A 14636-nucleotide genomic window follows, 5' to 3' on the forward strand; every position below is an offset into this window, starting at 1 on the left:
TATAACAAGTATTTAGCACGAGTGGGGTTCGAACCCACGCGGACACTTGTCCATTGGAACTTAAGTCCAACGCCTTAACCACTCGGCCATCGCGCTGTCTACATCCTAGTGAACATAACTCTTTTTATTTTTTACTTAATCTTCTAATTTTAATAATATTTAATTTGTCAAAATATAACAAGTATTTAGCACGAGTGGGGTTCGAACCTACGCGGACACTTGTCCATTGGAATTTAAGTCCAATGCCTTAACCACTCAGCCATCGTTCTCTCTGTATCCTAGTGAACATAACTCTTTTTATTTTTTACTTAATCTTCTAATTTTAATCATATTTAATTTGTCAAAATATAACAAGTATTTAGCACGAGTGGGGTTCGAACCCACGCGGACACTTTTCCATTGGAACTTAAGTCCAACGCCTTAACCACTCGGCCATCGTGCTGTCTACATCCGTCTGAACATACCTCTTTTTATTTTTTACTTAATCCTCTAATTTTAATCATATTTATTTTGTCAAAATATAACAAGTATTTAGCACGAGTGGGGTTCGAACACACGCGGACACTTGTCCATTGGAACTTAAGTCCAGCGCCTTAACCACTCGGCCATCGTGTTGTCTACATCCGTGTGAACATAACTCTTTTTATTTTTTACTTGATCTTCTAATTTTAATCATATATAATTTGTCAAAATATAACAAGTATTTAGCACGAGTGGGGTTCGAAACCACGCGGACACTTGTCCATTGGAACTTAAGTCCAACGCCTTAACCACTCGGCCATCATGCTGTCTACATCCTAGTGAACATAACTCTTTTTATTTTTTACTTAATCCTCTAATTTTAATCATATTTATTTTGTCAAAATATAACAAGCATTTAGCACGAGTGGGGTTCGAACCCACGCGGACACTTGCCCATTGGAACATAAGTCCAACGCCTTAACCACTCTGCCATCGTGCTCTCTGTACTCTAGTGAACATAATTCTTTTTATATTTGCTTAATCTTCTAATTTTAGTCATATATAATTTGTCAAAATATAACAAGTATTTAGCACGAGTGGGGTTCGAACCCACGCGGACACTTGTCCATTGGAACTTAAGTCCAACGCCTTAACCACTCGGCCATCGTGCTGTCTACATCCGTCTGAACATACCTCTTTTTATTTTTTACTTAATCCTCTAATTTTAATCATATTTATTTTGTCAAAATATAACAAGTATTTAGCACGAGTGGGGTTCGAACACACGCGGACACTTGTCCATTGGAACTTAAGTCCAGCGCCTTAACCACTCGGCCATCGTGTTGTCTACATCCGTGTGAACATAACTCTTTTTATTTTTTACTTAATCTTCTAATTTTAATCATATATAATTTGTCAAAATATAACAAGTATTTAGCACGAGTGGGGTTCGAACCCACGCGGACACTTGTCCATTTGAACTTAAGTCCAACGCCTTAACCACTCGGCCATCATGCTGTCTACATCCTAGTGAACATAACTCTTTTTATTTTTTACTTAATCCTCTAATTTTAATCATATTTATTTTGTCAAAATATAACAAGCATTTCGCACGAGTGGGGTTCGAACCCACGCGGACACTTGTCCATTGAAACTTAAGTCCACCGCCTTCACCACTCGCCCATCGTACTGTCTACATCCGTCTGAACATACCTCTTTTTATTTTTTACTTAATCCTCTAATTTTAATCATATTTATTTTGTCAAAATATAACAAGTATTTAGCACGAGTGGGGTTCGAACCCACGCGGACACTTGTCAATTGGAACTTAAGTCCAACGCCTTAACCACTCGGCCATCATGCTGTCTACATCCTAGTGAACATAACTCTTTTTATTTTTTACTTAATCCTCTAATTTTAATCATATTTATTTTGTCAAAATATAACAAGTATTTAGCACGAGTGGGGTTCGAACCCACGCGGACACTTGTCCATTGGAACTTAAGTCCAACGCCTTAACCACTCGGCCATCGTGCTCTCTGTATCCTAGTGAACATAACTCTTTTTATTTTTTACTTAATCTTCTTATTTTAATCATATTTAATTTGTCAAAATATAACAAGTATTTAGCACGAGTGGGGTTCGAACCCACGCGGACACTTGTCCATTGGAACTTAAGTCCAACGCCTTAACCACTCGGCCATCGTGCTGTCTACATCCGCCTGAACATACCTCTTTTTATTTTTTACTTAATCCTCTAATTTTAATCATATTTATTTTGTCAAAATATAACAAGTATTTAGCACGAGTGGGGTTCGAACACACGCGGACACTTGTCCATTGGAACTTAAGTCCAGCGCCTTAACCACTCGGCCATCGTGTTGTCTACATCCGTGTGAACATAACTCTTTTTATTTTTTACTTAATCTTCTAATTTTAATCATATATAATTTGTCAAAATATAACAAGTATTTAGCACGAATGGGGTGCGAACCCACGCGGACACTTGTCCATTGGAACTTAAGTCCAACGCCTTAACCACTCGGCCATCATGCTGTCTACATCCTAGTGAACATAACTCTTTTTATTTTTTACTTAATCCTCTAATTTTAATCATATTTATTTTGTCAAAATATAACAGGTATTTAGCACGAGTGGGGTTCGACCCCACGCGGACACTTGCCCATTGGAACTTAAGTCCAACGCCTTAACCACTCGGCCATCGTGCTCTCTGTACTCTAGTGAACATAATTCTTTTTATATTTGCTTAATCTTCTAATTTTAGTCATATAAAATTTGTCAAAATATAACAAGTATTTAGCACGAGTGGGGTTCGAACCCACGCGGACACTTGTCCATTGGAACTTAAGTCCAACGCCTTAACCACTCGGCCATCGTGCTGTCAACATCCTAGTGAACATAACTCTTTTTATTTTTTACTTAATCTTCTAATTTTAATCATATATAATTTGTCAAAATATAACAAGTATTTAGCACGAGTGGGGTCCGAACCCACGCGGACACTTGTCCATTGGAACTTAAGTCCAACGCCTTAACCACTCGGCCATCGTGCTCTCTGTATCCTAGTGAACATAACTCTGTTTATTTTTTATTTAATCTTCTAATTTTAATCATATTTAATTTGTCAAAATATAACAAGTATTTAGCACGAGTGGGGTTCGAACCCACGCGGACACTTGTCCATTGGAACTTACGTCCAACGCCTTAACCACTCGGCCATCGCGCTGTCTACATCCTAGTGAACATAACTCTTTTTATTTTTTACTTAATCTTCTAATTTTAATAATATTTAATTTGTCAAAATATAACAAGTATTTAGCACGAGTGGGGTTCGAACCCACGCGGACACTTGTCCATTGGAATTTAAGTCCAATGCCTTAACCACTCAGCCATCGTTCTCTCTGTATCCTAGTGAACATAACTCTTTTTATTTTTTACTTAATCTTCTAATTTTAATCATATTTAATTTGTCAAAATATAACAAGTATTTAGCACGAGTGGGGTTCGAACCCACGCGGACACTTGTCCATTGGAACTTAAGTCCAACGCCTTAACCACTCGGCCATCGTGCTGTCTACATCCGTCTGAACATACCTCTTTTTATTTTTTACTTAATCCTCTAATTTTAATCATATTTATTTTGTCAAAATATAACAAGTATTTAGCACGAGTGGGGTTCGAACACACGCGGACACTTGTCCATTGGAACTTAAGTCCAGCGCCTTAACCACTCGGCCATCGTGTTGTCTACATCCGTGTGAACATAACTCTTTTTATTTTTTACTTGATCTTCTAATTTTAATCATATATAATTTGTCAAAATATAACAAGTATTTAGCACGAGTGGGGTTCGAACCCACGCGGACACTTGTCCATTGGAACTTAAGTCCAACGCCTTAACCACTCGGCCATCATGCTGTCTACATCCTAGTGAACATAACTCTTTTTATTTTTTACTTAATCCTCTAATTTTAATCATATTTATTTTGTCAAAATATAACAAGCATTTAGCACGAGTGGGGTTCGAACCCACGCGGACACTTGCCCATCGGAACATAAGTCCAACGCCTTAACCACTCGGCCATCGTGCTCTCTGTACTCTAGTGAACATAATTCTTTTTATATTTGCTTAATCTTCTAATTTTAGTCATATATAATTTGTCAAAATATAACAAGTATTTAGCACGAGTGGGGTTCGAACCCACGCGGACACTTGTCCATTGGAACTTAAGTCCAACGCCTTAACCACTCGGCCATCGTGCTGTCAACATCCTAGTGAACATAACTCTTTTTATTTTTTACTTAATCCTCTAATTTTAATCATATATAATTTGTCAAAATATAACAAGTATTTAGCACGAGTGGGGTTCGAACCCACGCGGACACTTGTCCATTGAAACTTAAGTCCAACGCCTTAACCACTCGCCCATCGTGCTGTCTACATCCGTCTGAACATACCTCTTTTTATTTTTTACTTAATCCTCTAATTTTAATCATATTTATTTTGTAAAAATATAACAAGTATTTAGCACGAGTGGGGTTCGAACACACGCGGACACTTGTCAATTGGAACTTAAGTCCAACGCCTTAACCACTCGGCCATCATGCTGTCTACATCCTAGTGAACATAACTCTTTTTATTTTTTACTTAATCCTCTAATTTTAATCATATTTATTTTGTCAAAATATAACAAGTATTTAGCACGAGTGGGGTTCGAACCCACGCGGACACTTGTCCATTAGAACTTAAGTCCAACGCCTTAACCACTCGGCCATCGTGCTCTCTGTATCCTAGTGAACATAACTCTTTTTATTTTTTACTTAATCTTCTTATTTTAATCATATTTAATTTGTCAAAATATAACAAGTATTTAGCACGAGTGGGGTTCGAACCCACGCGGACACTTGTCCATTGGAACTTAAGTCCAACGCCTTAACCACTCGGCCATCGTGCTGTCTACATCCGCCTGAACATACATCTTTTTATTTTTTACTTAATCCTCTAATTTTAATCATATTTATTTTGTCAAAATATAACAAGTATTTAGCACGAGTGGGGTTCGAACACAAGCGGACACTTGTCCATTGGAACTTAAGTCCAGCGCCTTAACCACTCGGCCACCGTGTTGTCTACATCCGTGTGAACATAACTCTTTTTATTTTTTACTTAATCTTCTAATTTTAATCATATATAATTTGTCAAAATATAACAAGTATTTAGCACGAATGGGGTGCGAACCCACGCGGACACTTGTCTATTGGAACTTAAGTCCAACGCCTTAACCACTCGGCCATCATGCTGTGTACATCCTAGTGAACATAACTCTTTTTATTTTTTACTTAATCCTCTAATTTTAATCATATTTATTTTGTCAAAATATAACAGGTATTTAGCACGAGTGGGGTTCGAACCCACGCGGACACTTGCCCATTGGAACTTAAGTCCAACGCCTTAACCACTCGGCCATCGTGCTCTCTGTACTCTAGTCAACATAATTCTTTTTATATTTGCTTAATCTTCTAATTTTAGTTATATAAAATTTGTCAAAATATAACAAGTATTTAGCACGAGTGGGGTTCGAACCCACGCGGACACTTGTCCATTGGAAATTAAGTCCAACGCCTTAACCACTCGGCCATCGTGCTGTCAACATCCTAGTGAACATAACTCTTTTTATTTTTTACTTAATCTTCTAATTTTAATCATATATAATTTGTCAAAATATAACAAGTATTTAGCACGAGTGGGGTCCGAACCCACGCGGACACTTGTCCATTGGAACTTAAGTCCAACGCCTTAACCACTCGGCCATTGTGCTGTCAACATCCTAGTGGACATATACTTAATCTTCTAATTTTAATCATATATAATTTGTCAAAATATAACAAGTATTTAGCACGAGTGGGGTTCGAACCCACGCGGACACTTGTCCATTGGAACTTAAGTCCAACGCCTTAACCACTCGGCCATCGTGCTCTCTGTATCCTAGTGAACATAACTCTTTTTATTCTTTACTTAATCTTCTAATTTTAATCATATTTAATTTGTCAAAATATAACAAGTATTTAGCACGAGTGGGGTTCGAACCCACGCGGACACTTGTCCATTGGAACTTAAGTCCAACGCCTTAACCACTCGGCCATCGTGCTGTCTACATCCTAGTGAAAATAACTCTTTTTATTTTTTACTTAATCCTCTAATTTTAATCATATTTAGTTTGTCAAAATATAACAAGTATTTAGCACGAGTGGGGTGCGAACCCACGCGGACACTTGTCTATTGGAACTTAAGTCCAATGCCTTAACCACTCAGCCATCGTGCTCTCTGTATCCTAGTGAACATAACTCTTTTTATTTTTTACTTAATCTTCTAATTTTAATCATATTTAATTTGTCAAAATATAACAAGTATTTAGCACGAGTGGGGTTCGAACCCACGCGGACACTTGTCCATTGGAACTTAAGTCCAACGCCTTAACCACTCGGCCATCGCGCTGTCTTCATCCTAGTGAACATAACTCTTTTTATTTTTTACTTAATCTTCTAATTTTAATCATATTTAATTTGTCACAATATAACAAGTATTTAGCACGAGTGGGGTTCGAACCCACGCGGACACTTGTCCATTGGAATTTAAGTCCAATGCCTTAACCACTCAGCCATCGTTCTCTCTGTATCCTAGTGAACATAACTCTTTTTATTTTTTACTTAATCTTCTAATTTTAATCATATTTAATTTGTCAAAATATAACAAGTATTTAGCACGAGTGGGGTTCGAACCCACGCGGACACTTGTCCATTGGAACTTAAGTCCAACGCCTTAACCACTCGGCGATCGTGCTGTCTACATCCGTCTGAACATACCTCTTTTTATTTTTTACTTAATCCTCTAATTTTAATCATATTTATTTTGTCAAAATATAACAAGTATTTAGCACGAGTGGGGTTCGAACACACGCGGACACTTGTCCATTGGAACTTAAGTCCAGCGCCTTAACCACTCGGCCATCGTGTTGTCTACATCCGTGTGAACATAACTCTTTTTATTTTTTACTTGATCTTCTAATTTTAATCATATATAATTTGTCAAAATATAACAAGTATTTAGCACGAGTGGGGTTCGAACCCACGCGGACACTTGTCCATTGGAACTTAAGTCCAACGCCTTAACCACTCGGCCATCATGCTGTCTACATCCTAGTGAACATAACTCTTTTTATTTTTTACTTAATCCTCTAATTTTAATCATATTTATTTTGTCAAAATATAACAAGCATTTAGCACGAGTGGGGTTCGAACCCACGCGGACACTTGCCCATTGGAACATAAGTCCAACGCCTTAACCACTCGGCCATCGTGCTCTCTGTACTCTAGTGAACATAATTCTTTTTATATTTGCTTAATCTTCTAATTTTAGTCATATATAATTTGTCAAAATATAACAAGTATTTAGCACGAGTGGGGTTCGAACACACGCGGACACTTGTCCATTGGAACTTAAGTCCAACGCCTTAACCACTCGGCCATCGTGCTGTCAACATCCTAGTGAACATAACTCTTTTTATTTTTTACTTAATGTTCTAATTTTAATCATATATAATTTGTCAAAATATAACAAGTATTTAGCACGAGTGGGGTTCGAACCCACGCGGACACTTGTCCATTGAAACTTAAGTCCAACGCCTTAACCACTCGCCCATCGTGCTGTCTACATCCGTCTGAACATACCTCTTTTTATTTTTTACTGAATCCTCTAATTTTAATCATATTTATTTTGTCAAAATATAACAAGTATTTAGCACGAGTGGGGTTCGAACCCACGCGGACACTTGTCAATTGGAACTTAAGTCCAACGCCTTAACCACTCGGCCATCATGCTGTCTACATCCTAGTGAACATAACTCTTTTTATTTTTTACTTAATCCTCTAATTTTAATCATATTTATTTTGTCAAACTATAACAAGTATTTAGCACGAGTGGGGTTCGAACCCACGCGGACACTTGTCCATTGGAACTTAAGTCCAACGCCTTAACCACTCGGCCATCGTGCTCTCTGTATCCTAGTGAACATAACTCTTTTTATTTTTTACTTAATCTTCTAATTTTAATCATATTTAATTTGTCAAAATATAACAAGTATTTAGCACGAGTGGGGTTCGAACCCACGCGGACACTTGTCCATTGGAACTTAAGTCCAACGCCTTAACCACTCGGCCATCGTGCTCTTTGTAATCTAGTGAACATAATTCTTTTTATATTTGCCTGATCTTCTAATTTTAGTCATATATAATTTGTCAAAATCTAACAAGTAGTTAGCACAAGTGGGGTTCGAACCCACGCTGACACTTGTCCATTGCAACTTAAGTCCAATGCCTTAACCACTCAGCCATCGTTCTCTCTGTATCCTAGTGAACATAACTCTTTTTATTTTTTACTTAATCTTCTAATTTTAATCATATTTAATTTGTCAAAATATAACAAGTATTTAGCACGAGTGGGGTTCGAACCCACGCGGACACTTGTCCATTGGAACTTAAGTCCAACGCCTTAACCACTCGGCGATCGTGCTGTCTACATCCGTCTGAACATACCTCTTTTTATTTTTTACTAAATCCTCTAATTTTAATCATATTTATTTTGTCAAAATATAACAAGTATTTAGCACGAGTGGGGTTCGAACACACGCGGACACTTGTCCATTGGAACTTAAGTCCAGCGCCTTAACCACTCGGCCATCGTGTTGTCTACATCCGTGTGAACATAACTCTTTTTATTTTTTACTTGATCTTCTAATTTTAATCATATATAATTTGTCAAAATATAACAAGTATTTAGCACGAGTGGGGTTCGAACCCACGCGGACACTTGTCCATTGGAACTTAAGTCCAACGCCTTAACCACTCGGCCATCATGCTGTCTACATCCTAGTGAACATAACTCTTTTTATTTTTTACTTAATCCTCTAATTTTAATCATATTTATTTTGTCAAAATATAATTAGCATTTAGCACGAGTGGGGTTCGAACCCACGCGGACACTTGCCCATTGGAACATAAGTCCAACGCCTTAACCACTCGGCCATCGTGCTCTCTGTACTCTAGTGAACATAATTCTTTTTATATTTGCTTAATCTTCTAATTTTAGTCATATATAATTTGTCAAAATATAACAAGTATTTAGCACTAGTGGGGTTCGAACACACGCGGACACTTGTCCATTGGAACTTAAGTCCAACGCCTTAACCACTCGCCCATCGTACTGTCTACATCCGTCTGAACATACCTCTTTTTATTTTTTACTGAATCCTCTTATTTTAATCATATTTATTTTGTCAAAATATAACAAGTATTTAGCACGAGTGGGGTTCGAACCCACGCGGACACTTTTCAATTGGAACTTAAGTCCAACGCCTTAACCACTCGGCCATCATGCTGTCTACATCCTAGTGAACATAACTCTTTTTATTTTTTACTTAATCCTCTAATTTTAATCATATTTATTTTGTCAAACTATAACAAGTATTTAGCACGAGTGGGGTTCGAACCCACGCGGACACTTGTCCATTGGAACTTAAGTCCAACGCCTTAACCACTCGGCCATCGTGCTCTCTGTATCCTAGTGAACATAACTCTTTTTATTTTTTACTTAATCTTCTAATTTTAATCATATTTAATTTGTCAAAATATAACAAGTATTTAGCACGAGTGGGGTTCGAACCCACGCGGACACTTGTCCATTGGAACTTAAGTCCAACGCCTTAACCACTCGGCCATCGTGCTCTTTGTAATCTAGTGAACATAATTCTTTTTATATTTGCCTGATCTTCTAATTTTAGTCATATATAATTTGTCAAAATCTAACAAGTAGTTAGCACAAGTGGGGTTCGAACCCACGCTGACACTTGTCCATTGCAACTTAAGTCCAACGCCTTAACCACTCGGACATCGTGCTGTCAACATCATACTGAACATAACTCTTTTTATTTAATCTTCTAATTTTAATCATATATAATTTGTCGAAATATAACAAGTATTTAGCACGAGTGGGGTTCGAACCCACGCGGACACTTTCCATTGGAACTTAAGTCCAACGCCTTAACCACTCGGCCATCGTTCTCTCTGTATCCTAGTGAACATAACTCTTTTTATTTTTTACTTAATCTTCTAATTTTAATCATATATAATTTGTCAAAATATAACAAGTATTTAGCACGAGTGGGGTTCGAACCCACGCGGACACTTGTCCATTGGAACTTAAGTCCAACGCCTTAACCACTCGGCCATCGTGCTGTCTACATCCGTCTGAACATACCTCTTTTTATTTTTTACTTAATCCTCTAATTTTAATCATATTTATTTTGTCAAAATATAACAAGTATTTAGCACGAGTGGGGTTCGAACCCACGCGGACACTTGTCCATTGGAACTTAAGTCCAGCGCCTTAACCCCTCGGCCATCGTGGTGTCTACATCCGTGTGAACATAACTCTTTTTATTTTTTACTTAATCTTCTAATTTTAATCATATATAATTTGTCAAAATATGACAAGTATTTAGCATGAGTGGGGTTCGAACCCACGCGGACACTTGTCCATTGGAACTTAAGTCCAACGCCTTAACCACTCGGCCATCATGCTCTCTGTACTCTGGTGAACATAATTCTTTTTATATTTGCTTAATCTTCTTATTTTAGTCATATATAATTTGTCAAAATATAACAAGTATTTAGCACGAGTGGGGTTCGAACCCACGCGGACACTTGTCCATTGGAACATAAGTCCAACGCCTTAACCACTCGGCCATCGTGCTGCCAACATCCTAGTGAACATAACTCTTTTTATTTTTTACTTAATCTTTTAATTTTAATCATATATAATTTGTCAAAATATAACAAGTATTTAGCACGAGTGGGGTTTGAAACACCGCGGACACTTGTCCATTGGAACTGAAGTCCAACGCCTTAACCACTCGGCCATCGTGCTGTCTACATCCTAGTGAACATAACTCGTTTTATTTTTTACTTAATCCTCTAATTTAAATCATATTTATTTTGTGAAAATATAACAAGTATTTAGCACGAGTGGGGTTCGAACCCACGCAGACACTTGTCTATTGGAACTTAAGTCCAACGCCTTAACAACTCGGCCATCGTGCTCTCTGTATCCTAGTTAACATAACTCTTTTTATTTTTTACTTAATCTCCTAATTTTAATCATATTTAATTTGTCAAAATATAACAAGTATTTAGCACGAGTGGGGTTCGAACCCACGCGGACACTTGTCCATTGGAACTTAAGTCCAACGCCTTAACCACTCGGCCATCATGCTGTCTACATCCTAGTGAACATAACTCTTTTTATTTTTTACTTAATCCTCTAATTTTAATCATATTCATTTTGTCAAAATATAACAAGTATTTAGCACGAGTGGGGTTCGAACCAACGCGGACACTTGCCCATTGGAACTTAAGTATAAAACATTAACCACTCGGCCATCGTGCTCTCTGTAATCTAGTGAACATAATTCTTTTTATATTTGCTTAATCTTCTAATTTTAGTCATATATAATTTGTCAAAATATAACAAGTATTTAGCACGAGTTGGGTTCGAACCCACGCGGACACTTGTCCATTGGAACTTAAGTCCAGCGCCTAAACCCCTCGGCCATCGTGTTGTCTACATCCGTGTGAACATAACTCTTTTTATTTTTTACTTAACCTTCTAATTTTAATCATATATAATTTGTCAAAATATAACCAGTATTTAGCACGAGTGGGGTTCGAACCCACGCGGACACTTGTCCATTGGAACTTAAGTCCAACGCCTTAACCACTCGGCCATCGTGCTGTCAACATCCTAGTGAACATAACTCTTTTTATTTTTTACTTAATCTTCTAATTTTAATCATATATAATTTGTCAATATATAACAAGTATTTAGCACGAGTGGGGTTCGAACCCACGCGGACACTTGTCCATTGGAACTTAAGTCCAACGCCTTAACCACTCGGCCATCGTGCTCTCTGTATCCTAGTGAACATAACTCTTTTTATTTTTTACTTAATCTTCTCATTTTAATCATATTTAATTTGTCAAAATATAACAAGTATTTAGCACGAGTGGGGTTCGAACCCACGCGGACACTTGTCCATTGGAACTTAAGTCCAACGCCTTAACCACTCGGCCATCGTGCTGTCTACATCCGTCTGAACATACCTCTTTTTATTTTTTACTTAATCTTCTAATTTTAATCATATATAATTTGTCAAAATATAACAAGTATTTAGCACGAGTGGGGTTCGAACCAACGCGGACACTTGTCCATTGGAACTTAAGTCCAACGCCTTAACCACTCGGCCATCATGCTGTCTACATCCTAGTGAACATAACTCTTTTTTTTTGTTACTTAATCCTCTAATTTTAATCATATTTATTTTGTCAAAATATAACAAGTATTTAGCACGAGTGAGGTTCGAACCCACGCGGACACTTGTCCATTGGAACTTAAGTCCAACGCCTTAACCACTCGGCCATCGTGCTCTCTGTACTCTAGTGAACATAATTCTTTTTATATTTGCTTAATCTATTAATTTTAGTCATATATAATTTGTCAAAATATAACAAGTATTTAGCACGAGTGAGGTTCGAACCCACTTGTCCATTGGAACTTAAGTCCAACGCCTTAACCACTCGGCCATCGTGCTGTCAAAATCCTAGTGAACATAACTCTTTTTATTTTTTACTTAATCTTCTAATTTGTATCATATATAATTTGTCAAAATATAACAAGTATTTAGCACGAGTGGGGTTTGAACCACCGCGGACACTTGTCTATTGGAACTTAAGTCCAACGCCTTAACCACTCGGCCATCATGCTGTCTACATCCTAGTGAACATAACTCGTTTTATTTTTTACTTAATCCTCTAATTTTAATCATATATAATTTGTCAAAATATAACAAGTATTTAGCACGAGTGGGGTTCGAACCCACGCAGACACTTGTCTATTGGAACTTAAGTCCAACGCCTTAACCACTCGGCCATCGTGCTCTCTGTATCCTAGTGAACATAACTCTTTTTATTTTTTACTTAATCGTCTAATTTTAATCATATTTATTTTGTCAAAATATAACAAGTATTTAGCACGAGTGGGGTTCGAACACACGCGGACATTTTTCCATTGGAACTTAAGTCCAGCGCCTTAACCACTCGGCCATCGTGATGTCTACATCCGTGTGAACATAACTCTTTTTATTTTTTACTTGATCTTCTAATTTTAATCATATATAATTTATCAAAATATAACAAGTATTTAGCACGAGTGGGGTTCAAACCCATGCGGACACTTGTCCATTGGAACTTAAGTCCAACGCCTTAACCACTCGGCCATCGTGCTGTCAACATCCTAGTAAACATAACTCTTTTTATTTTTTACTTAATCTTCTAATTTTAATCATATAAAATTTGTCAAAATATAACAAGTATTTAGCACGAGTGGGGTTCGAACCCACGCGGACACTTGTCCATTGGAACTTAAGTCCAACGCCTAAACCACTCGGCCATCGTGTTGTCTACATCCGTCTGAACATACCTCTTTTTATTTTTTACTTAATCCTCTAATTTTAATCAGCTTTATTTTGTCAAAATATAACAAGTATTTAGCAAGAGTGGGGTTCGAACCCACGCGGACACTTGTCCATTGGAACTTAAGTCCAGCGCCTTAACCACTCGGCCATCTTGTTGTCTAACTCCGTGTGAACATAACTCTTTTTATTTTTTACTTAATCTTCTAATTTTAATCATATATAATTTGTCAAAATATAACAAGTATTTAGCACGAGTGGGGTTCGAACCCACACCGGACACTTGTCCATTGGAACTTAAGGCCAACGCCTTAACCACTCGGCCATCATGCTGTCTACATCCTAGTGAACATAACTCTTTTTATTTGTTACGTAATCCTCTAATTGTTATCATATTTATTTTGTCAAAATATAACAAGTATTTAGCACGAGTGGGGTTCTAACCCATGCGGACACTTGTCCATTGGAACTTAAGTCCAACGCCTTAACCACTCGGCCATCGTGCTCTCTGTACTCTAGTGAACATAATTGTTTTTATATTTGCTTAATCTTCTAATTTTAGTCATATATAATTTTTCAAAATATAACAAGTATTTAGCACGAGTGGGGTTCGAACCCACGCGGACACTTGTCCATTGGAACTTAAGTCCAACGCCTTAACCACTCGGCCATCGTGTTTTCTACATCCGTGTGAACATAACTCTTTTTATTTTTTACTTAATCCTCTAATTTTAATCATATTTATTTTGTCAAAATATAACAAGTATTTAGCACGAGTGGGGTTCGAACCCACGCGGACACTTGCCCATTGGAACTTAAGTCCAATGCCTTAACCACTCGGCCATCGTGCTGTCAACATCCTAGTGAACATAACTCTTTTTATTTTTTACTTAATCCTCTTATTTTAATCATATATAATTTGTCAAAATATAACAAGTATTTAGCACGAGTGGGGTTCGAACCCACGCGGACACTTGTCCATTGGAACTTAAGTCCAACGCCTTAACCACTCGGCCATCGTGTTGTCTACATCCCTGTTAACATAACTCTTTTTATTTTTGACTTAATCTTCTA

The 14636-nt window shown here is 37.3% G+C and overlaps 76 non-coding genes across 76 annotated transcripts; all 76 read right to left on the reverse strand.

The window, feature by feature from the left end:
* Window positions 1-13: 13 nt before the first annotated feature.
* On the reverse strand, window positions 14-96 carry Trnal-uaa (transfer RNA leucine (anticodon UAA)). The gene has a single exon. It is a non-coding gene; the product is annotated as a tRNA-Leu (tRNA).
* A 90-nt stretch (window positions 97-186) lies between these two features.
* Trnal-uaa (transfer RNA leucine (anticodon UAA)) lies at window positions 187-269 on the reverse strand. Its single transcript has one exon. It is a non-coding gene; the product is annotated as a tRNA-Leu (tRNA).
* A 90-nt stretch (window positions 270-359) lies between these two features.
* Trnal-uaa (transfer RNA leucine (anticodon UAA)) lies at window positions 360-442 on the reverse strand. The gene has a single exon. It is a non-coding gene; the product is annotated as a tRNA-Leu (tRNA).
* A 90-nt stretch (window positions 443-532) lies between these two features.
* Window positions 533-615, reverse strand: Trnal-uaa (transfer RNA leucine (anticodon UAA)). Its single transcript has one exon. It is a non-coding gene; the product is annotated as a tRNA-Leu (tRNA).
* Window positions 616-705: 90 nt separating this feature from the next.
* Window positions 706-788, reverse strand: Trnal-uaa (transfer RNA leucine (anticodon UAA)). Its single transcript has one exon. It is a non-coding gene; the product is annotated as a tRNA-Leu (tRNA).
* A 90-nt stretch (window positions 789-878) lies between these two features.
* Window positions 879-961, reverse strand: Trnai-uau (transfer RNA isoleucine (anticodon UAU)). The gene has a single exon. It is a non-coding gene; the product is annotated as a tRNA-Ile (tRNA).
* An 89-nt stretch (window positions 962-1050) lies between these two features.
* On the reverse strand, window positions 1051-1133 carry Trnal-uaa (transfer RNA leucine (anticodon UAA)). Its single transcript has one exon. It is a non-coding gene; the product is annotated as a tRNA-Leu (tRNA).
* A 90-nt stretch (window positions 1134-1223) lies between these two features.
* Trnal-uaa (transfer RNA leucine (anticodon UAA)) lies at window positions 1224-1306 on the reverse strand. The gene has a single exon. It is a non-coding gene; the product is annotated as a tRNA-Leu (tRNA).
* A 90-nt stretch (window positions 1307-1396) lies between these two features.
* Trnal-uaa (transfer RNA leucine (anticodon UAA)) lies at window positions 1397-1479 on the reverse strand. Its single transcript has one exon. It is a non-coding gene; the product is annotated as a tRNA-Leu (tRNA).
* Window positions 1480-1742: 263 nt separating this feature from the next.
* Window positions 1743-1825, reverse strand: Trnal-uaa (transfer RNA leucine (anticodon UAA)). Its single transcript has one exon. It is a non-coding gene; the product is annotated as a tRNA-Leu (tRNA).
* Window positions 1826-1915: 90 nt separating this feature from the next.
* Window positions 1916-1998, reverse strand: Trnal-uaa (transfer RNA leucine (anticodon UAA)). The gene has a single exon. It is a non-coding gene; the product is annotated as a tRNA-Leu (tRNA).
* A 90-nt stretch (window positions 1999-2088) lies between these two features.
* Trnal-uaa (transfer RNA leucine (anticodon UAA)) lies at window positions 2089-2171 on the reverse strand. Its single transcript has one exon. It is a non-coding gene; the product is annotated as a tRNA-Leu (tRNA).
* Window positions 2172-2261: 90 nt separating this feature from the next.
* Trnal-uaa (transfer RNA leucine (anticodon UAA)) lies at window positions 2262-2344 on the reverse strand. Its single transcript has one exon. It is a non-coding gene; the product is annotated as a tRNA-Leu (tRNA).
* A 90-nt stretch (window positions 2345-2434) lies between these two features.
* Window positions 2435-2517, reverse strand: Trnal-uaa (transfer RNA leucine (anticodon UAA)). Its single transcript has one exon. It is a non-coding gene; the product is annotated as a tRNA-Leu (tRNA).
* A 90-nt stretch (window positions 2518-2607) lies between these two features.
* Trnal-uaa (transfer RNA leucine (anticodon UAA)) lies at window positions 2608-2690 on the reverse strand. The gene has a single exon. It is a non-coding gene; the product is annotated as a tRNA-Leu (tRNA).
* Window positions 2691-2779: 89 nt separating this feature from the next.
* Trnal-uaa (transfer RNA leucine (anticodon UAA)) lies at window positions 2780-2862 on the reverse strand. The gene has a single exon. It is a non-coding gene; the product is annotated as a tRNA-Leu (tRNA).
* Window positions 2863-2952: 90 nt separating this feature from the next.
* Trnal-uaa (transfer RNA leucine (anticodon UAA)) lies at window positions 2953-3035 on the reverse strand. The gene has a single exon. It is a non-coding gene; the product is annotated as a tRNA-Leu (tRNA).
* Window positions 3036-3125: 90 nt separating this feature from the next.
* On the reverse strand, window positions 3126-3208 carry Trnal-uaa (transfer RNA leucine (anticodon UAA)). Its single transcript has one exon. It is a non-coding gene; the product is annotated as a tRNA-Leu (tRNA).
* Window positions 3209-3298: 90 nt separating this feature from the next.
* On the reverse strand, window positions 3299-3381 carry Trnal-uaa (transfer RNA leucine (anticodon UAA)). Its single transcript has one exon. It is a non-coding gene; the product is annotated as a tRNA-Leu (tRNA).
* Window positions 3382-3471: 90 nt separating this feature from the next.
* Trnal-uaa (transfer RNA leucine (anticodon UAA)) lies at window positions 3472-3554 on the reverse strand. Its single transcript has one exon. It is a non-coding gene; the product is annotated as a tRNA-Leu (tRNA).
* A 90-nt stretch (window positions 3555-3644) lies between these two features.
* On the reverse strand, window positions 3645-3727 carry Trnal-uaa (transfer RNA leucine (anticodon UAA)). Its single transcript has one exon. It is a non-coding gene; the product is annotated as a tRNA-Leu (tRNA).
* Window positions 3728-3817: 90 nt separating this feature from the next.
* Trnal-uaa (transfer RNA leucine (anticodon UAA)) lies at window positions 3818-3900 on the reverse strand. The gene has a single exon. It is a non-coding gene; the product is annotated as a tRNA-Leu (tRNA).
* A 90-nt stretch (window positions 3901-3990) lies between these two features.
* Trnai-uau (transfer RNA isoleucine (anticodon UAU)) lies at window positions 3991-4073 on the reverse strand. The gene has a single exon. It is a non-coding gene; the product is annotated as a tRNA-Ile (tRNA).
* Window positions 4074-4162: 89 nt separating this feature from the next.
* On the reverse strand, window positions 4163-4245 carry Trnal-uaa (transfer RNA leucine (anticodon UAA)). Its single transcript has one exon. It is a non-coding gene; the product is annotated as a tRNA-Leu (tRNA).
* Window positions 4246-4335: 90 nt separating this feature from the next.
* Trnal-uaa (transfer RNA leucine (anticodon UAA)) lies at window positions 4336-4418 on the reverse strand. Its single transcript has one exon. It is a non-coding gene; the product is annotated as a tRNA-Leu (tRNA).
* A 90-nt stretch (window positions 4419-4508) lies between these two features.
* Trnal-uaa (transfer RNA leucine (anticodon UAA)) lies at window positions 4509-4591 on the reverse strand. The gene has a single exon. It is a non-coding gene; the product is annotated as a tRNA-Leu (tRNA).
* Window positions 4592-4681: 90 nt separating this feature from the next.
* Window positions 4682-4764, reverse strand: Trnal-uaa (transfer RNA leucine (anticodon UAA)). Its single transcript has one exon. It is a non-coding gene; the product is annotated as a tRNA-Leu (tRNA).
* Window positions 4765-4854: 90 nt separating this feature from the next.
* Trnal-uaa (transfer RNA leucine (anticodon UAA)) lies at window positions 4855-4937 on the reverse strand. Its single transcript has one exon. It is a non-coding gene; the product is annotated as a tRNA-Leu (tRNA).
* Window positions 4938-5200: 263 nt separating this feature from the next.
* On the reverse strand, window positions 5201-5283 carry Trnal-uaa (transfer RNA leucine (anticodon UAA)). The gene has a single exon. It is a non-coding gene; the product is annotated as a tRNA-Leu (tRNA).
* Window positions 5284-5373: 90 nt separating this feature from the next.
* Trnal-uaa (transfer RNA leucine (anticodon UAA)) lies at window positions 5374-5456 on the reverse strand. The gene has a single exon. It is a non-coding gene; the product is annotated as a tRNA-Leu (tRNA).
* Window positions 5457-5545: 89 nt separating this feature from the next.
* On the reverse strand, window positions 5546-5628 carry Trnal-uaa (transfer RNA leucine (anticodon UAA)). The gene has a single exon. It is a non-coding gene; the product is annotated as a tRNA-Leu (tRNA).
* Window positions 5629-5718: 90 nt separating this feature from the next.
* Window positions 5719-5801, reverse strand: Trnal-uaa (transfer RNA leucine (anticodon UAA)). Its single transcript has one exon. It is a non-coding gene; the product is annotated as a tRNA-Leu (tRNA).
* Window positions 5802-5876: 75 nt separating this feature from the next.
* Window positions 5877-5959, reverse strand: Trnal-uaa (transfer RNA leucine (anticodon UAA)). Its single transcript has one exon. It is a non-coding gene; the product is annotated as a tRNA-Leu (tRNA).
* A 90-nt stretch (window positions 5960-6049) lies between these two features.
* On the reverse strand, window positions 6050-6132 carry Trnal-uaa (transfer RNA leucine (anticodon UAA)). Its single transcript has one exon. It is a non-coding gene; the product is annotated as a tRNA-Leu (tRNA).
* A 90-nt stretch (window positions 6133-6222) lies between these two features.
* Window positions 6223-6305, reverse strand: Trnal-uaa (transfer RNA leucine (anticodon UAA)). Its single transcript has one exon. It is a non-coding gene; the product is annotated as a tRNA-Leu (tRNA).
* A 90-nt stretch (window positions 6306-6395) lies between these two features.
* Window positions 6396-6478, reverse strand: Trnal-uaa (transfer RNA leucine (anticodon UAA)). The gene has a single exon. It is a non-coding gene; the product is annotated as a tRNA-Leu (tRNA).
* Window positions 6479-6568: 90 nt separating this feature from the next.
* Trnal-uaa (transfer RNA leucine (anticodon UAA)) lies at window positions 6569-6651 on the reverse strand. Its single transcript has one exon. It is a non-coding gene; the product is annotated as a tRNA-Leu (tRNA).
* Window positions 6652-6741: 90 nt separating this feature from the next.
* Window positions 6742-6824, reverse strand: Trnal-uaa (transfer RNA leucine (anticodon UAA)). The gene has a single exon. It is a non-coding gene; the product is annotated as a tRNA-Leu (tRNA).
* A 90-nt stretch (window positions 6825-6914) lies between these two features.
* On the reverse strand, window positions 6915-6997 carry Trnal-uaa (transfer RNA leucine (anticodon UAA)). Its single transcript has one exon. It is a non-coding gene; the product is annotated as a tRNA-Leu (tRNA).
* Window positions 6998-7087: 90 nt separating this feature from the next.
* Trnal-uaa (transfer RNA leucine (anticodon UAA)) lies at window positions 7088-7170 on the reverse strand. Its single transcript has one exon. It is a non-coding gene; the product is annotated as a tRNA-Leu (tRNA).
* Window positions 7171-7260: 90 nt separating this feature from the next.
* On the reverse strand, window positions 7261-7343 carry Trnai-uau (transfer RNA isoleucine (anticodon UAU)). Its single transcript has one exon. It is a non-coding gene; the product is annotated as a tRNA-Ile (tRNA).
* An 89-nt stretch (window positions 7344-7432) lies between these two features.
* On the reverse strand, window positions 7433-7515 carry Trnal-uaa (transfer RNA leucine (anticodon UAA)). The gene has a single exon. It is a non-coding gene; the product is annotated as a tRNA-Leu (tRNA).
* Window positions 7516-7605: 90 nt separating this feature from the next.
* Window positions 7606-7688, reverse strand: Trnal-uaa (transfer RNA leucine (anticodon UAA)). Its single transcript has one exon. It is a non-coding gene; the product is annotated as a tRNA-Leu (tRNA).
* A 90-nt stretch (window positions 7689-7778) lies between these two features.
* Trnal-uaa (transfer RNA leucine (anticodon UAA)) lies at window positions 7779-7861 on the reverse strand. The gene has a single exon. It is a non-coding gene; the product is annotated as a tRNA-Leu (tRNA).
* A 90-nt stretch (window positions 7862-7951) lies between these two features.
* Window positions 7952-8034, reverse strand: Trnal-uaa (transfer RNA leucine (anticodon UAA)). Its single transcript has one exon. It is a non-coding gene; the product is annotated as a tRNA-Leu (tRNA).
* A 90-nt stretch (window positions 8035-8124) lies between these two features.
* Window positions 8125-8207, reverse strand: Trnal-uaa (transfer RNA leucine (anticodon UAA)). Its single transcript has one exon. It is a non-coding gene; the product is annotated as a tRNA-Leu (tRNA).
* A 262-nt stretch (window positions 8208-8469) lies between these two features.
* Window positions 8470-8552, reverse strand: Trnal-uaa (transfer RNA leucine (anticodon UAA)). The gene has a single exon. It is a non-coding gene; the product is annotated as a tRNA-Leu (tRNA).
* Window positions 8553-8642: 90 nt separating this feature from the next.
* Window positions 8643-8725, reverse strand: Trnal-uaa (transfer RNA leucine (anticodon UAA)). The gene has a single exon. It is a non-coding gene; the product is annotated as a tRNA-Leu (tRNA).
* Window positions 8726-8815: 90 nt separating this feature from the next.
* Window positions 8816-8898, reverse strand: Trnal-uaa (transfer RNA leucine (anticodon UAA)). Its single transcript has one exon. It is a non-coding gene; the product is annotated as a tRNA-Leu (tRNA).
* Window positions 8899-8988: 90 nt separating this feature from the next.
* Trnai-uau (transfer RNA isoleucine (anticodon UAU)) lies at window positions 8989-9071 on the reverse strand. Its single transcript has one exon. It is a non-coding gene; the product is annotated as a tRNA-Ile (tRNA).
* Window positions 9072-9333: 262 nt separating this feature from the next.
* Window positions 9334-9416, reverse strand: Trnal-uaa (transfer RNA leucine (anticodon UAA)). Its single transcript has one exon. It is a non-coding gene; the product is annotated as a tRNA-Leu (tRNA).
* Window positions 9417-9506: 90 nt separating this feature from the next.
* On the reverse strand, window positions 9507-9589 carry Trnal-uaa (transfer RNA leucine (anticodon UAA)). Its single transcript has one exon. It is a non-coding gene; the product is annotated as a tRNA-Leu (tRNA).
* A 90-nt stretch (window positions 9590-9679) lies between these two features.
* Window positions 9680-9762, reverse strand: Trnal-uaa (transfer RNA leucine (anticodon UAA)). The gene has a single exon. It is a non-coding gene; the product is annotated as a tRNA-Leu (tRNA).
* An 89-nt stretch (window positions 9763-9851) lies between these two features.
* Window positions 9852-9934, reverse strand: Trnal-uaa (transfer RNA leucine (anticodon UAA)). Its single transcript has one exon. It is a non-coding gene; the product is annotated as a tRNA-Leu (tRNA).
* Window positions 9935-10017: 83 nt separating this feature from the next.
* On the reverse strand, window positions 10018-10099 carry Trnal-uaa (transfer RNA leucine (anticodon UAA)). Its single transcript has one exon. It is a non-coding gene; the product is annotated as a tRNA-Leu (tRNA).
* A 90-nt stretch (window positions 10100-10189) lies between these two features.
* On the reverse strand, window positions 10190-10272 carry Trnal-uaa (transfer RNA leucine (anticodon UAA)). Its single transcript has one exon. It is a non-coding gene; the product is annotated as a tRNA-Leu (tRNA).
* A 90-nt stretch (window positions 10273-10362) lies between these two features.
* Trnal-uaa (transfer RNA leucine (anticodon UAA)) lies at window positions 10363-10445 on the reverse strand. The gene has a single exon. It is a non-coding gene; the product is annotated as a tRNA-Leu (tRNA).
* A 90-nt stretch (window positions 10446-10535) lies between these two features.
* Window positions 10536-10618, reverse strand: Trnal-uaa (transfer RNA leucine (anticodon UAA)). The gene has a single exon. It is a non-coding gene; the product is annotated as a tRNA-Leu (tRNA).
* Window positions 10619-10707: 89 nt separating this feature from the next.
* Window positions 10708-10790, reverse strand: Trnai-uau (transfer RNA isoleucine (anticodon UAU)). The gene has a single exon. It is a non-coding gene; the product is annotated as a tRNA-Ile (tRNA).
* Window positions 10791-11053: 263 nt separating this feature from the next.
* Trnal-uaa (transfer RNA leucine (anticodon UAA)) lies at window positions 11054-11136 on the reverse strand. The gene has a single exon. It is a non-coding gene; the product is annotated as a tRNA-Leu (tRNA).
* A 90-nt stretch (window positions 11137-11226) lies between these two features.
* Trnal-uaa (transfer RNA leucine (anticodon UAA)) lies at window positions 11227-11309 on the reverse strand. The gene has a single exon. It is a non-coding gene; the product is annotated as a tRNA-Leu (tRNA).
* A 435-nt stretch (window positions 11310-11744) lies between these two features.
* On the reverse strand, window positions 11745-11827 carry Trnal-uaa (transfer RNA leucine (anticodon UAA)). Its single transcript has one exon. It is a non-coding gene; the product is annotated as a tRNA-Leu (tRNA).
* A 90-nt stretch (window positions 11828-11917) lies between these two features.
* On the reverse strand, window positions 11918-12000 carry Trnal-uaa (transfer RNA leucine (anticodon UAA)). Its single transcript has one exon. It is a non-coding gene; the product is annotated as a tRNA-Leu (tRNA).
* Window positions 12001-12090: 90 nt separating this feature from the next.
* On the reverse strand, window positions 12091-12173 carry Trnal-uaa (transfer RNA leucine (anticodon UAA)). Its single transcript has one exon. It is a non-coding gene; the product is annotated as a tRNA-Leu (tRNA).
* A 90-nt stretch (window positions 12174-12263) lies between these two features.
* Trnal-uaa (transfer RNA leucine (anticodon UAA)) lies at window positions 12264-12346 on the reverse strand. Its single transcript has one exon. It is a non-coding gene; the product is annotated as a tRNA-Leu (tRNA).
* A 90-nt stretch (window positions 12347-12436) lies between these two features.
* Window positions 12437-12519, reverse strand: Trnal-uaa (transfer RNA leucine (anticodon UAA)). Its single transcript has one exon. It is a non-coding gene; the product is annotated as a tRNA-Leu (tRNA).
* Window positions 12520-12608: 89 nt separating this feature from the next.
* Window positions 12609-12683, reverse strand: Trnal-uaa (transfer RNA leucine (anticodon UAA)). Its single transcript has one exon. It is a non-coding gene; the product is annotated as a tRNA-Leu (tRNA).
* A 263-nt stretch (window positions 12684-12946) lies between these two features.
* Window positions 12947-13029, reverse strand: Trnal-uaa (transfer RNA leucine (anticodon UAA)). Its single transcript has one exon. It is a non-coding gene; the product is annotated as a tRNA-Leu (tRNA).
* Window positions 13030-13292: 263 nt separating this feature from the next.
* On the reverse strand, window positions 13293-13375 carry Trnal-uaa (transfer RNA leucine (anticodon UAA)). The gene has a single exon. It is a non-coding gene; the product is annotated as a tRNA-Leu (tRNA).
* A 90-nt stretch (window positions 13376-13465) lies between these two features.
* Trnal-uaa (transfer RNA leucine (anticodon UAA)) lies at window positions 13466-13548 on the reverse strand. The gene has a single exon. It is a non-coding gene; the product is annotated as a tRNA-Leu (tRNA).
* A 90-nt stretch (window positions 13549-13638) lies between these two features.
* Trnal-uaa (transfer RNA leucine (anticodon UAA)) lies at window positions 13639-13721 on the reverse strand. The gene has a single exon. It is a non-coding gene; the product is annotated as a tRNA-Leu (tRNA).
* A 90-nt stretch (window positions 13722-13811) lies between these two features.
* On the reverse strand, window positions 13812-13895 carry Trnal-uaa (transfer RNA leucine (anticodon UAA)). The gene has a single exon. It is a non-coding gene; the product is annotated as a tRNA-Leu (tRNA).
* Window positions 13896-13985: 90 nt separating this feature from the next.
* On the reverse strand, window positions 13986-14068 carry Trnal-uaa (transfer RNA leucine (anticodon UAA)). Its single transcript has one exon. It is a non-coding gene; the product is annotated as a tRNA-Leu (tRNA).
* An 89-nt stretch (window positions 14069-14157) lies between these two features.
* Window positions 14158-14240, reverse strand: Trnal-uaa (transfer RNA leucine (anticodon UAA)). Its single transcript has one exon. It is a non-coding gene; the product is annotated as a tRNA-Leu (tRNA).
* A 90-nt stretch (window positions 14241-14330) lies between these two features.
* Trnal-uaa (transfer RNA leucine (anticodon UAA)) lies at window positions 14331-14413 on the reverse strand. Its single transcript has one exon. It is a non-coding gene; the product is annotated as a tRNA-Leu (tRNA).
* A 90-nt stretch (window positions 14414-14503) lies between these two features.
* On the reverse strand, window positions 14504-14586 carry Trnal-uaa (transfer RNA leucine (anticodon UAA)). The gene has a single exon. It is a non-coding gene; the product is annotated as a tRNA-Leu (tRNA).
* Window positions 14587-14636: the final 50 nt, after the last annotated feature.

The sequence above is a fragment of the Euprymna scolopes genome, chromosome 37, assembly GCF_053919585.1.
Source record: "Euprymna scolopes isolate OS-2025 chromosome 37, ASM5391958v1, whole genome shotgun sequence".
NCBI lineage: Eukaryota > Metazoa > Mollusca > Cephalopoda > Sepiida > Sepiolidae > Euprymna > Euprymna scolopes.